The following is a 16,796-nucleotide window of genomic DNA, read 5'->3' on the forward strand; positions in this document are numbered from 1 at the left end:
TTATTAAATGCAGAGACCCTCTGTAATCAATCAATCATTTGACGATAATTGCGTGAAATTAAATGTGTCCACCCCAGATTGTGATGACCTTGCACTCACTGCTGAAGCTTACTTAGTGCTTCTTCAGAAAGAGCCAAGGATGTGGGTTTATCTTTGCTTCCAGCTTCCCTGGATCTGGATGCAATGGCCCATATGTGGGCCAGGTTACATCTTTATGCGTTTCCACTGAACACTGTGCTCCCAGGAGTCCTGGCCAAGGTATGTCAGCAAGTGTCTTGCACCCTGTTGACCAACCATTGTGTGGATCTCAGATCTGGTATCACTCTGAAGATGAGTGTATGTTTCATGTCTATTGACATCCCTCTGATGCACATAATCAAACGACATCACCTATCAAGGTTATTTAAGCCAATTCTTGGCATATTTCATACACATGCTTCACAACCAAGGAATATTCTCCTCACCATTATTGAAATAATCAATCACGATTTTTCAGGGAACAGGGATGCAGTCAAGTAACCCAAAACATTCTGTAACAATCAACCCTATAGCATATTCAAAAATATATCTAATATATGAAATACCCTGAAGACAGGAACACATTTTTGGTTTAGAACAATTTTGATTAAAGATTTTGATCCATTTCAGATGTTGAGTACTATATTTATCATATCTCTCACAGGAGACCCTGGAATGCCAGGAGAGATTGGTCAAATGGTAAGTATCTTGTATTTACATTTAGCATGCAGTGCCTATTTTAACAATCTAAGCACTTGGTCTAAAGCACATGGCACAGGTGCACCTTTCCAAATTCACTTTTGCAGGTATAACAATGGGAAAAACAGTCGCGTAATGAATAATATGCATTTTTTGGGAAAAGATCCAATAAACATAATAAACATCAGAGTCTAAGTTTGCGTACAGACTAAATGCATCTCTAGAGAACAAACAGATCTGCTTATGCATGACAAAATAGCCTAACTCTAGGCTAATTCTGATACAAGCAATGACTATCCATTATGACATGTATGACATTTTTATTTGTATGTAGCCTGCACAAAAAATTATTTGTGTGCAGCTGCATGAAAATAATAGAAATAATAGGAAAATAATAGGAAGACCACATGGGTAACACTTTATAATAACATCCACTTGTAAGGCATTTATAAGTGATTAGTTAATCATGTAATCATTTACAAAGCATAACTATGTGTAGATGAATAATAAGTGATATGTTAATATGTTTATGAATGTATAATATGTTTTTTTAGATTAAGTTATAAATCATTTACAATTAGATGATGATTAAATGGCAATTTACAAAACACGACTATATGTTCACAAATGATTACGTAATATGGTATTTAAGTTATGAGTCATAAAAAAAAATAGCATGTCATGAAATAATCAAACATATCCTTGGTAGATGGTTAATAAATTACTAGTAATATGTGTGTCAGAGAATACATCTGTCTAACACTCACCTGTCAGCCTTTACATTGCAGTACACACTACAAAGTATTCAAAACCTGCTGTGTAAACGCTTTAATAAATCATTTATAACACTTTCTGCATCTCCTAATCTATTTTTGTAAGTAGATGCTGTTATTCAGAAAAGCTGCCTCTCATTTATTAAGCTGCCTATAAGCTGTCTATTAACTTTCCTATTTATTGTCCCTATCAACAGCAAATCAATTTCATTACTGATTAGTGGCAGTTTGTAACAGCATATTTTATGTTAAAACATTTTTGCATAAACGTTTGTATGTCAAATTACTCCAATTCCAGTTCTCAAAAAAAAAAACACAATGTACTGTTCCAAAATGAGAAAGTTGCTCCAGAGAAAGAAAGAGACTAATATAAATTATACCCATTTTTATTTGAATGGAAGGCTGTCAAAAGGAAAAAGTAAAAAAATTTAACTTTTCTGTTTCTGTTTCAGAGGTTAAATGTCCAGATGAGCATGGGCTGCTTCCATTTGATCATTTTATAATAATATTTAATTATCATAAGTATCATTATGTCATTGTTGTATACAGCACATATTTAGTGGAATTTTAGTAGTTTAGTCAGTTTACTTAAGCTTTAATAAAATAAAGCAGAACAATAATTTTTTTTTAAATCAGTCATTTTCTGTCAATTTTAATCACTTTACATATTTGATACATTTGATAAAAGAGTTTATATTTTTTAATTATGCAGATTCTTGTGGTTAGGCTATGGCTACATGAGCTAAAATCACATTCTTAATTAGCTGTAACTGTGCTAATGCTGAACACTGACATTTTACTTTGTCTTTACTAGTATGCTACAAATGCTATACTTATCATGTTCTACAAGTGTTATGCTGGCTATTAGGTCTTATTTAATAAATAAAATAAATCAGTTTGAGAATTGCACGCAGTTTGTAACACTTTTGAAATATTGAAAATATTCGTCTGTGAATATATTCATATTCAACATCTAGCAACTAATTAAGTTAACTGACATCAAGTCTGTAACATACAAAGGAACGTCACAGAGAGGCAGAGTATCTAAGAAGTAAAGATCGGCAAAGGCTCTTCATTTTGTAAAAGCTTAAAAGGTGTGCACAATACTTTAAAAAAATGTTATTCAATGTCAAATTGTATAGCAAATCTCATTATCTACAATGCATAACATCAGAAAAAGTTTCAGATAAACTGCAGAAATTTCTATTTTTTTTTTTCACGGATAAGGCCAAAGACCTTTGTTGGATACCTTTGGTCTTTGGGCTTTCAGACGTTGACATTATTAAAGAGGCCCAGTAATGCTTCCAGAAACCACTGTTGGAAAACAAATCTGCCGTATCTGCAAATGCCAACTAAAGCATTTAAAAATCATGCAAGAAAGGAAGCCATATGTGAACATATTTCAGAAGCACTGTCTTGTCCTGTGTGTAAAGGCTCATTTAAAATGGACTGTATCAAAGTGGAAAAGTGTTCTGTTGTCATGAGTCCAAATTTGACATTCTTGTCAGAAATCTCGAAGGCTGTTTTCTCTGGGCTAAAGAGGAGAGACCTTCCAGCATGTCATCAACGTTCAGTTCAAAAGCCAGAATTTCTGATGGCATGGGGGTGAATGTGCATACAATATGGGCAGCTTGCATGTTTTGGAAGGTACTATGATTACTGGTTTTAGAGCAACATATGCTTTACTCCAGATGATATTTCAGCTATTACAACAGCATTGCTTTATAATAGAAGAGTCTGGGTGCTAAATTGGCCTGCCGGCAGTCCAGATCTTTCAACTGTAGAAAACATTTGGCACATAATTAAACCAAAAATCCCTCAAAGTCAACCAGAAACTCTTCAGCAGCTGGAAATGTATGTCAGGCAAGAATTGGACCAAATTCCAAAAGCCTTGCCTTAACTGGAAGACCCATGGATGACACTGGTAATCCACCACAGCATTTCCTTAACGGATCCATGCATACTCCCCTTGGATGACACACTGTAACCCAAACATGGAATTGACTGTGCATAAAATGCGCACTCCTCTGCCTCGACAAAAGCCGATTCTCTAGCAGCCTTTGGAGCACTTGCCTGACCTTGCCTTACATAAATCCAACTTTGTGAAGATGGATGCCCCCTGCTACATCAACAGCAAAGTATGGGTATTCTTTTACCATAATGTTATTCAAACTTTGGTAGTCAATGCGAGGTTGCCATCCTTCTTTGCGACCAAAAACCCTCCTCTGCTGGAGAAGAAGAAGGGCATATAATCCCATCTGCCAGAGAATGAGAAATATTGATTGAGTACTGGATGAGAGTTTGTTAAGCCATGCTCTACATGACAGTAGCCTTAAACCTACTGTCAGGCTTGATTTTTGCCTAGCATTCAGTCAGGAAATGTTCCACAGCTCGGCAGTACAAACACAATTCATGTCTTCCCCGACATTCTTTCTCCTCCCGGAAAGCACTCCTCACCTGCATGGCCTCTATGTGGGAGGAATGGCTGACTGTACTCTCTGTACCTGCAGGGAATACTTGGCAAAATCCATACGTAGCTGATTCTGAGCACACTGGCTCTGATGTCCACAAGTCCCTTAAATGAATATTTCCTTCTGAATGTGATCAGGCAGCCTATACAGGAACATGTCCCACTGCTCCTCCTCGTTAAACTTACAATCCGCCACCAGAGTCCGGAAGTCAATGGAATAATCTGAAACATTCCTATGTTCCTGCAGAAAATCAGGAACGGGCGGTCAAAGACAGCTTTCATCAGGCGGTGGAACCAGGAGCATCACAAATGTTGGTTCTTCCAGACTGCAGTCCCCTACAGAGCAGCCATTCCTGACAGCAGAATCAATACAAATGCCACGTTTGAATCCTCAGTGACGTCACTCTGTTAGAAAGGCTCTACACATATTGCGCTTACCACCATGCCTCTCTGGCGTAGGTAGGCGAGGTTCAGGCTGGGGTATATTGATTGTTGGTCTTAGGGAAAATGGGCAGCATGGGTGGTGAAGTGGGCGATCTCAACAGTTGTAACTGGGTGATGAGCTTGGACACTCGGCTACCAGAGCTACCGCTTGTCCATAGCCAGCACCTGTTCCTCTTGATGGTCCATATGACCATTACTGCTGGACAGAAAGTTCTGTAGATTGGATGCCTCCACTGAATCCATGTCTGGTCATGAGACAATTGTACATTTTTGTTTCAGAATCATTTCAATAATTAATTTATTTAGAACCACTAAAGTGTTCCCTTTGGTGTGACACCCCTAAATTATATATTTAAATTTTTCATTTAAAAATATATGTATTGAATTGCAGTGTTTCCACTATAGTCCCTGACAGCAAAAAAACTCAAGAGAATGTTTTGAACTACGCCTCTTATCTAATGAAGCTTAAATAAAAACAGAATTGCTTATTATCCGCTGAATCCTTTATTTTTAACACCATATATGATCTTTTTACACAGACATCTGCTTATCTCTCAGCATCTCTCAGCATTTAATTTTTTTATTTCAAAACAGACTGATTTGTGGTGTAGCACAAGATTCAAGCATCATTACAGTGTAAACTGGACATATGGACACATGTAATCATACCTAAATCAGAAAACCAGTAGATACAGTAATATTCCCTCATCACATGGAAAAACTGCAGGCTGTCACACAGACATGTGCTGCACACACAACATATCTCTGCATGAGAAACATTTCATGGAAAATTATGTAAGTTAGCTAGGAATACTAAAGTCATAAATTTACACAAAAGGCCGCAGCCTCCACAACTGAGGAGAGAAAGAACAGGAAATATAGACAGAAAACGAGGATCCACCAAAAAGGAGATTATATGCATTATTAAATAGATAAATGTATTATTAGAAAAAATGCCATTTACATTTTGCATTTTTGTGGTAAAATTAAACAGTTTGGTTAATATAAGCCTGTGTTTAGATTACAGTGCAATTACAATACTGTGCAGTGTCAAAAGGCAACCAACTTTGTTTACATATATATACTGGCCCTGATAATTATAATATGTACTTATTATTTAGTGTATTTTTGAAAATCTGTTGTTGTTTTATATGTCTCGCTCTTCTTGTTGCTTTAGTCTTTGTCAACATCTGCTTGCACCACCTGAGTAACTAACAGTAGATGGAGATAAAGCATAGATACTCTAGTGTCATAGACTCTTTGTGTTTTTGTTTCGTTCTCCTGTTTCTCGTTCAGTTCCTGTGTTTCCTTAATTCCTTATGGCACCTGCCACCATTTGCAGGCCAATAAAGCCTACCCGTGGTCCCTATGGCAAGCCAAAAGGACATTACACGGACCATGCTTCCAGTGCACCCTGAAGTGACCATGCCTCCAGTGCAACCTTCATGCCCTGAACCTGTCCCAGGAGGCAATTCCCCTTGACTTCACGGCTCTTCACTCTTGTGACTCAGCTGGTCCCGTCCAGCTCCCCTTTGTCTTGTGCGCCTCAGCTGGTCCCGTCCACCTTAACCAAGTCTTCTGAGCCTCCACTGGTCCCAGCCAGCTTCACACTTCTCCTGAGCACCCTCCTGTGCCAACCTTTGCCACCAGAGCCTGCTCCTCCAGAGTGGCCTCCAGAGCCCTAGTTCACGGAACTTCCCAGAGAACATTTGGGGAGGCAGGGATGGGTGGGCTTATGGGCTAAAGTGGTGGTCCTTGAGCTCAGTGCTCTGCCATTGCTCCCTGATATCTGTACTTTGCCATGGCTCCCCGAGCATGGCCCAGAGAGTCCTGAACCGCTATGATCCCCTGAGACTACTGATCCACTATGGCTCCTGAGAGTCCTGAAACAGGATGGCCTCCTGAGACTCCTGATCTGCTATGGCCTCTAGGGCACCTACCCACAATTCCTGTTGGATATTGTAGTGTTATAAGGGGTAGTAATGTCACAGACTCTGTGTGTGTTTGTTTCATTAAGCTTGTTTCCCGTTCAGTTCCTGTGTTTCCTTATTTGGTTTTCTTGCTCTCATTTAGTTAATTATTTTCATCGTTACCACCAGTGTTAATTAATTATCTTTGTTTTCCTGGTCTTTATATGTCATGAGTTTATTGTATTCCTTTGTCGTGGATTACTGTTAATCCTGAATTAAATGATTTTTATGTTTACTTCTTCGCCATACATCTTTAATACAACCACGTTATGCGTGACATCTAACGCTATTCCTGTACTTTCTGTGCAATGTTGAATATTCTGATGAATTTTAACGATTAATGATTTTGTAATTTTGTAAAGCAAAATCAAATGAATTAAAGTGAAGTGAAGTCTGAAAGATATATATAGATTATTGAAATGGAATAATAAAAATGTGTGAAATCTCAGCCCCTAAAACACAAAGTGCTGTTAATGCAATGCACTTTTTTCAATTAAAGTTACAAGCATTCTGAAAAAAAAATCAACTATTTCTTAACAGCCATTAGTGGATAAACTTTATTTTTGTGTAGTTCTGATTTGCAAAGGTAGAACAGGCACACCAATAAAGACCTGCCAACAGGTTGCACAGTTCTGCTCGAAGAGGGATAATCAAAGGAGCTTTTGGATCTGGTGCAGTGAGCACTGCTGTAGCAAGCCAAGCACCCTTACTGCTAAGCCAGATAAGCATGTGTTTTGGCTTTGTTTATGCTAGGAGAGCAAGGAGGCATGGTGCCCTTTCACAGCTCAGAGCAGAGCCCTGTAATGTGCTTTTGTGCCTCTATTCAACACCTGTCACATTGCCAAGTATCTGAGGGCAAATCTAGGCTTCATATTATTCATGTTTTTATGACCTGATGTGATGCTTATTTGCATAACAGTTAAATATATCTGCCATGGCAATGCTTTGTTGTGATTATTATTTTGCATAACAATTTAATATATCTGTTAGGCCAAAGCTTTGTTGTGCTAATCAGGTGGTAAATCTTTTCATTATTTAGTTATGTTTAACATCTCTACACAATAATAAAAAAAAAAATGCAATAATAAACAAATATACAACATTTATATAATACTACATAAAATGTATAAATGAAAGAATATAAAGCCATGTATTACAAAATTTTCAAATATGAAATTTTCTACATTACGTTTCACACATAAAGAGAAAGACTATATATATATATATATATATATATATATATATATATATATATATATATATATATATATATATATATATATATATATTTTATCTAGTATAATAATAAATTTAACCAATGATTAAGATTTAATCATTGCTTAGTTTTCCAATATTAAAGCATAATCCTAATAAACAGCCTGAAGGAGATAAGGTATTTCTATATCCAGTGCCATGTGCAATCTCTCTATGAGCAAAGGAGTATAAAAAAATATATTTTTACTGGTTTGTTTGCCTGCCAATCAACAACAGAAACAACAATTTTCTATTCTTAAACCAATCAGGCAATGAAATGGCTTTTATTTTGGACTTGATTTAAGGCTTGCTACTTTCTTTTGCTTCTTTTGTTTAATATACTGGAAAATTATATTGTGGCTTGGTATTTTATATACTTTTTTATTGTTATCATTATTGTTTTAAACCAAAAAAATACAGTAACACTAGTTATTTGGCAGAAAGTGGTAAAGCACATCACAGTGCTCTGCTGCTTTGGTCTGGTTTAGTTTACTTCTGGTTTATTTAGGTACATTCTAACTTTTTTTTATTATTCTCCTTTCAGGGACCTGAGGGCCCTCCAGGACAGAAGGTACTGTACAGTTAAAGTAATCAACATTTCACTAATCATGGAAACCTGTTTCTGCTTAAAAAGATAGAAAACAATTTTTATTTATCTATTTGAAAGAAATTAATACTTTTAATTTTTAGCAAGGATACATTGATCGGAAGTGACTATAAAGACCTGTGGATTGTTACAAAACATTCTACTTAAACTAAATGCTGTTCTTTTGAACTTATATTCATCAAAGAATTAAAAAAAAAGTTTCATGGTTTCCATAAAAATGTTAAATATAAAAAATTACATTATAAAACATTTCCTTAAAATTGTTAAATGGATAGTTCACCCGATTTGGTGCTACCCCCAGGGTATCCAAGATGTAGGTGACTTTGTTTCTTCAGTAGAACACAAACAATGATTTTTAACTCAAACTGTTGCAGTCTGTCAGTATAATGCAAGTCAGTGGGTACAGTCGGTGAGAGTGAAAAAACATGCCCAGACAAAACCAAATGTAAAGCCTGTGGCTCCTGGTGATACATTGATGTCCTAAGACACGAAACAATAGGTTTGTGTGTGAAACTGAAAAATTTATTTATTTAAATTTTTAACGAATACACCACTATGTCCAGTTTCCGGTTTGTGACGTCTGTACAAAACTGAGCTAAAAGTCTGCACCTCAGGCCATAAAATAAGGCCCATCATGTTTGCAGCAGTCCCAAGTCCCTGTGGTCCCAGGGGTGCCAAGTCTGTTGGTCCCTGTTGGTCCTTCCACTTCCTTTACACCTTCAGAGGCACTGGTGTATAGCCAGTGATTGATCTGCTCACACACACGCAGGAATATTATGGAAGTGAAGACAAGATTCTAAAACCTGGAAACATTATTTAAAGAGCACCACTGCCACTACGCAACTGTCTCGAATGCCCTCTTCGCTCATAACCATGAGGATGCCATACTCCTAGTGGAGCTGGCATGTATTTGTATTCCCCAAATCTGTAAGTAATAGATATTGCATTTCCCTGTTTTGCTATACTGAAACCAGCATGAGTAAATCCATTGTCTTGCGAGAGAATTCTCATAAATTAGCTGACTGCATTAATGTAATGCAGTGTGAGGGGGGAGTTCACCCTTCATGTGCCTCTCAGAAATTGTAATGGTCTTCTTACCGGCCTTCCCAAGAAGACTATTAGACAGCTGCAGCTCATCCAGAACACTGCTGCCAGCATGTTGACTAGAAGTAGAATAATTTGAGCATATCACACCAGTCTTCAGGTCCTTACACTGGCTTCCTGTTACTTTTATCAGTGTTTTTTCTTTTATGTAAAGCACTTTGAATGACCATTGTGTATGAAATGTGCTATATAAAAAGACATTGCCTTGTCTAGGCAGGTCTGTTTTGCAGACCCTGATTAGTAGGAGAGTGATATGCTAGCAGCCACATACAGTTAGAAGACATGTGATTGCCATCTAGGCATATACAGAAATATCATGCAATGTCATCACATTGTTTAAAGCTGCACTGCTCCCCAGCTCTATTCAAGACCAGCAAGTTTTTTAGGGCCAGTGTTGAACTTATCTTTTTCATGCCAGAACCCACCTTTCAATAATGAAGAGAAAGGACACAGGCTGGGAAAAGTGGTATGAAAGATCCGACTCTCTCTCCTTTCTCATTTTGCCCATGATCTTCACTGTGGGAAATGCATATTTGGGAGCACTCCACCATTGCAGTGTGTGCATATGCACTTCCAGAGGGAAAAACATCAGGCAATAAGCATTCTTGCATGCATTACCTGAATTGATACAAGATGTTGGCTGCCCCATAGAAGAAGCACGCTTCTTTAAGGGCTGTGATTTGACTCCTCTGTTGATTTATATCGCAGTGTTTTCTGTTTGGAGAGACATGTTTCTTAAAACCCCAGTGGTAGGTGTTTTCCACGTAGATGTGCCAGAATGATCCTAAGGCATGGGCACAGACCAAGCAGGGGATGTGCCAAGATCTCGTTCCGACACATCATTGTCGTTCTCCATTGTTATCTTTAATCAGATGGAGAAGATTCACTGATGAAAAAAGTTTCACCACAGACTGTTTAATGATGAACAGGTCTTTGTGACTATATTTCAAGTTGAAAAAGACATTTTGTTCCCACTTCAAGTGGACCTTATTTCGCAGGTCATCCACAAGATGGATTAAAATAAAGATGAGGCATAAACAAAAAAATATTAATAATAAAATAAAATGAAATAATACATTCTGTGGTACCTAAAAGAAGTATGTGGCGCCCAAGTTTCTTATAGGAGCCAATGGTTCTTTACTTTTTTTTCTTTTGGTCTGGAGCCCTGCAGAAACCTTTGAAGCTCCCCTCAATGCAGACACAAATATGCTCGGGTCAGTTGCACTGGGGCTCTTAAATATTTTGTCGTAGTCCATGGAGGCCACAAACAGCATGCCGATGCTCTACAGGGTATAAAAACAGCATGAACTGTATGACTATGAACTGATGATGTATATTTTTCGCTTTTATTTAATCTGAGATGAAGCAAATACATTTTTGTGGGAGTTTCTTACATTATAAAACATAAACTTGCGGAAATGGTTTAAACTATTTGCTATTCCACACCAAAATCAAGCCCAGCAGCAGTGAGAAATGACACTTCTACACCTCCCTCGGGGTTTTCTGTTTTTAGATAAGCAACAGAATCACAAGCCTGAAACATCACAAATAATGGATTTGCCAAGCACAGTTCTGAACATCCATCTGTGGACAAATTACAACAAAAGAGAATTTAAATGACCTGATTATTAAGCCTTGGGGGGCATCAGAGGTGTGGTAAGACTTCATTATCTCATCACGAATCTCTTCTTCTGTGGAGCGACCTTTCACCATTATTTAAAGACAAGAATAAAAATTAAAAAAAAAACTATTAGGGCTTCTGTACGGTCTCTCGCACACACATACACACACTCATTTGTAACTCCATACTCTTTATGGAAAAAGCATGTATTTTTTTTTTTTTTTTTTTTTAATGTAGTGCACATGTATTTTTGGAATACCAGACTTAGCTGATGTACTTTAACTTGACATTAGGTAGCTGCCAGTGTTTTCCAAAGTAACATCATTAATGCTGTTTGTTTGAGCTGTCAGCATGACATTTGGGCGATGAAACACTGCTGTGTTAATGACTGTGCTCACCTCAGGGCCTCATTTGGGTGTGCCTCGTATGTGGGTGTGCCTTGGCTGACTCATGTCCTGAGGACCCAATGTAAACAGCTATTTTTTGTGTATGTGACCTTATTACAGCAGTCTGTCAGAATCGCTTCCGAGGATACAGCCTGCGTCTAGAACATATTTGCATTTGCGATCAAAAATAATAATTGAAAAAGTGAAGTTTTTGCTGAGGTAAATAGCGTGAACTTCATATTAACTGAAGCACACTCGCCATCCGTCAGTCACGAAAAAGCTTAGTGGTTTGTTACTTTTTTAATAAACAAAGTATCGGGTTTAAAATGATTCCAAATTCAAAACGAAATTTGAATAATAAACACATTGCTTTGACACTTTTAATTGTGCAGATTCAAGATGCAAGTCAACATATTTCTTTCTCTTTACAAAGAACAGTAAAACGAACAAACACAAGCACACACACAATCATGTTTCTAAATGTATTTTTAATATTCATACTCTCAATTATTCCTTACAGCAGTGGGCAGGAGTCTTTTATGATACTTGCAAAAGTTGTGCCTGCAGAATATGAGGAAGCAGAAAAGTCTACTCCTTCTGATGCGGCTTTCACCTGCGAATAGAATAAATTTCCTTAGAATAAATGCTGATAGCCCAGGTGACTGAAATTGTAAAGAAGAGATTGAGTCAGGACCACAAATTAGAATTAGTGTTCTCATGAAAATTTATATACATTTTATGCATGTTGTTCTATAAAACATAAATTTACTTACGTTTTACAGGCACTAAAATGTCCAAATCTGACATATCTTGACAATGTTTATTTAAATGTTAAAACTTTTATTTAAATTAAAAATGTACGTATTGACTACACCTAAAAATGGATCCTTAATATTGAAATCACTGCATTAAATTGATTATTTTTGTTGTTTTTAGTTGTCATATCAATTACCTTGTTTGCAGCTGCATTATTAAACTTTATACAAAAATAGACCTTTATAATGTTAAACAAGACTTTATTTTAAACCTTTAAAATGAACAACATTTCTGCAATAGTTTAATCATTACTTGCCATTTAATGTCTAACTTACGTGCCAAGGGCCACAAAAAGCGTTTTCTCTGACATGCTGTAACTGACAATAGAACAATAAAATACACCAAAAACACATAACATAATTGCAAAATGAAACCATGATTGCAAAATTGCTAAATTTTATTAGTGTGCTCTAATCCAAATCTTTCGAATCCATACAACTGAGAGAAACAGACCCAAAGAGATTAGTGACCATAAACAGTAAAGCCTGAATTTGTACGCATTCAGAACAAATTCAAATGTTGCCGCTTCAAACAATGGGCTTTACGGCAGGATACTCAAAGGCTAATTGGTTCTCGTCTGCATTCATCACAGATTGCTATAAGCCTCGTATCTGCTTAGGCGTATTCGAATAATGCACGCGTCTTCACGAGTTTAGGGAGAGAGGATCGGGAAAATAATCTGGATAATATTTTCAGCGATTAAGAATATAAATTCTGCTCTGCACCTTACACAAACCAACAATATTCCGCCAGAGAGGACTGTGGCTGCAAAACATCGTCATTTGGGTTACTTTTGGTACAGCTTTTAACATTTATGCAATAAAAAAATTATTGCAATTGCATTTATCTGTCATGTTTTTCTCATACTGTACAGAGATAGTTATGTTTAGGTGTAAAGATAAGAGTGGGATTAGTGAGAATTGTTTTTTTTTTTTTATAAATGCTATGTTGCTACGAAAATGGTTATTTATTTTTCTGCATATATTTTATTTTCTTTTATATAAGGTAGGTTTAGGTTTGGGGTTAAATTAAGGGGTCTAAAAATCTAAATTGCTTCTTTTTTTATATATATAAAATGCTAAAATTGCACTGATATGTAATGTATGTTTTATGCTTGTAAATGTTACATATCCATACCTACGTATAAACAGGAGATCAGGCTAAGAGAACACCACTGAGTCCAGAAGATATTGTTATAAAGAAAAGCTTTGACTACAATGAGGAGGTTCCAAGCCACTGGTTCAGATTTGGTAAAGATTAAGAGAAAGGAGATCGATGTCTTTTCTGAGCACATTAATTCAGAGGACATATACATCAAGTTCACTAAAGAAGAGATGTGGGACAAAAAAAATATTTCTGGACTGTGTTATAAGAGTGAGTAAAGACATATACCGTAGGAGAATACATATAGGAGAGAAAAAAACAGCCACTTTATTGACACATTGCACAGCATCATTTTTGCATCTACTACAAAAGAAACACAGTTTTCAAGACCATAAGGTGAGAATTCTGGTTAGAGAAGAGAGGTGGTTTGAAAGAGGCTTAAAGGAAGCGATTCGTGTAAAAGTGGAGCGACTCTCTTTGAATAGGGGAGGGGTTGTGAGACATAATCTGTCCCACTCCTATGATGCTGTGCTCGAAACAGTGCCACGTCGCTGTAAGGAGAGATCTGGGTGAAGTAACACCACTCACTCTGGCAGTTGTCACACACTTAATCTTGTAGTCATATGACCTCTATAGGTCTGTTGATCATGTGACTTTTGTGGATATATTTGCCAGAGATACTTCCTGTTTGGAAACTGATGAAGGCGTTTGGATAGACATTGATATGTCTTGTTAAATTTTTGTAATGGTACATGTAGTGCATGTAGTTTAATGTAACTATTTTACAGCTGCTTATAGTTCATTAAAATCATTTTCAAGAATTTTATAGACCATTAAAACTTATATATATCCATCTTTATCTAATTTATTTTGAATATATCTAATGACAGTATGTAATTTTCACTTCTAGGGTTCTGTTGGGCCACCTGGTATTTCAGGTATCGATGGAATGAAGGTAAGATAACAGATATCTTCACTTTAAATTCGTATGGCTTTTAAAACACTGTAAATTTCCTGTTTTTGCCTTTAGCCACTTTAAATTATAGGACACTGGTTCTTATGACCTGTGACAAAACATCTCCAGCAATGGCAATGACTATTAGGTTTAAAAATGTAAATATTTTTAATTGTAATGTTGTTTGGTATCAACAATGTATTTTGCACAATAATGCCCTTCAGTTTTATTTTATCATAATTATATCAAATATATAACACTTATTATCCTCTCACTGCAACCTGACATTGTGTTTACAGAGAGGGGGTTTATATGCTATAAAATAGAGAAAAATGTTGTTAGTTTTTTTTTATCAAAAAAGTTTGTTAGATTGCTTTATCAAAAGCAACACTTAATAATATTATCTCATATTAAAACAAGCTTGTTTTTTCATTGACACATGCATGTTTCCTAAGGTTTCAAAGTTTTGTCCCCACTTTTGTCAACAAAATCAGACATTAAAATTAAAGAAAAAGGGAAAAGAAAAAAATCAATGTACATCAGGAGCAGCTGTCACTCTAAACGACTTTTATAGAACATTTTTGAATTGAATTTTGTGTATAAAAACAATAAGAAAGAATTTTTGTGGCACATCTTTAGTAGTAAAAATTGCTTTCTTTGAATACATTCAAAATGTCTTTTTAAATATGAAGAATATGTGTTTCATAAATGTGATTCAGTGATTCTTGCATGATCAATTTTAATTAATATGGTGGCAAATAAGTCAAAAAGGGCATGTATACATATATAAAAAGATATATACTGAATATCATGAAAAGTCTAAAAAGTTCAAGATAACACTACCTGATTCGAGACCAGACCAGCTCATAAGTATGAGATTTTATTTGTTTATTTAATGGCTTATGACTATAGATGTGGATGTTTGCATTCATAGAGTGGTGCACTGAATAGGCCACATTGTGTTGTTATTTATAGGGAGATATGGGTACACCAGGATTAGATGGAATTTCTGGTGTTACAGTTTGTAGATTTATTACATCACAAGATCAATTTCATGTCATACAGAGTTTTATTAAAAGAAAGAAAAAAAACATCCTTTTTTTGAGTCTCAGCTCTCATGGTTCGAGGTTGTAGCAAGGGGACATAACGTCTCTGTTCCCTCCATCAGAGAATAAAGGGTTACATACATAACCAAGATGTTCCCTGTCTGTCAGTCACTACAAGTTATGTCGTGATGATAGACTGGGGTCCAATGGAAAACGCCACAACCTGAACTCATTAATACCCAATCGCACTGCAACAGTTGGCAAGCAGCACGCAAGCAGACTAATGCCATGCAGATGTTGTAACCATCCCATCGCCCCAGAGCAATACACTGTCCTTGGCACCCACCAGGGACTAGAGGTGAGTACATGACTACTGGAGAAGCCAGCCCACTCTTCCTGAATTAGAAGAATTCTAACGGAAGCACTTCCAACCTTCAAGAGGGTGCTAACCTCTTCAATTTGTTGACAGGTGGCAGAACAATGGGGAAGCGGACTTCCTGAGAAGGACACTGCAGAGACCACATCCTGAACAAGGGGGGGTGACATGTGGAAGCTAGCATGTACAGACCTGGGGCAGTAAGCATACAACTTACCTCTGTGGCAGACTTACCTCTCCCAGAATGGAGAGGAACAACTGGCAGCAGAGACAGACAGAAGACTCTTTCAAGGGAAGACACTTTGGTTTACAAGAGGAAACCTTACTGTGGAAAAATACACATATAGGATCTCCATGGAGAATTGGCTATATAGAGCACCTAGCCCAGTACAGGGGATGACTGGAATCAGGCAAGCAACCCCACTACTGGGCCTGGCATCAGACTGCTCCACCCAGTCTGACTGCGGAAGTGTCGGAGGAAGTCAACCAGTGTTCGCCAACCAGAGAACTTACTGGAGGGGAAAACAGCACTCGGATCCCCGGGTGAGGGGAATGGTGCAGCAAGCGTGACACCGGCCAGTTCTTCAGCCAATTACCTATTACCCAACACATGGGAAGAAACAGTGTCTGTGCAATCAGGTTCACTGAAAACACATATTTGCATAGGGCCAGAGGCCAGCTGTGTGCCAGCGTGTCCATGCTGAGGAGCCTCGGTTAGGGAATAAAACAGCCGGCAATGGGAGGATTTGTGAGGAGTAAACAGGTCGACCTGAGCCTCTCCGAATCGACTCCAAATCAGCTGGATCGTCTCGAGGTGGAGTCGCCATTCTCCGGGAAAGATGAGTTGTCATGAGAGAACTCCCCGGAATACGTATAGCACACAGTTGCAGAAGCCATATGCCCCAGGAGCCTCTGGAAAAGTATCAGTGGAACCGCTGTCTTGCCTCTGAATGAACTCAGACAAGTTAGCACTGATTCTGCTTCTGCAAGACACGCTGTCATACTCACAGAAGTCTAGCTGTAGGCTGAGAAAGAGAGTCCACTGTAGGGAAGATTGTTCTTTTTCCCAGTTGATCTGAAGCTTCAACTGGATGAGGTGCTGAAGCACCAAATCCTCCTGCACAACATTCTAGCTGACTGAGCTAGAATGAGA

At 37.3% G+C, this 16,796-nt stretch overlaps 1 long non-coding RNA gene across 1 annotated transcript; it reads left to right on the forward strand.

Moving 5' to 3' along the window:
• Positions 1-681: 681 nt before the first annotated feature.
• LOC122348771 lies at positions 682-14,360 on the forward strand. Its single transcript, XR_006251372.1, has 3 exons — positions 682-717; positions 8,173-8,199; positions 14,177-14,360. It is a non-coding gene; the product is annotated as an uncharacterized LOC122348771 (long non-coding RNA).
• Positions 14,361-16,796: the final 2,436 nt, after the last annotated feature.

The sequence above is a fragment of the Puntigrus tetrazona genome, chromosome 7, assembly GCF_018831695.1.
Source record: "Puntigrus tetrazona isolate hp1 chromosome 7, ASM1883169v1, whole genome shotgun sequence".
NCBI lineage: Eukaryota > Metazoa > Chordata > Actinopteri > Cypriniformes > Cyprinidae > Puntigrus > Puntigrus tetrazona.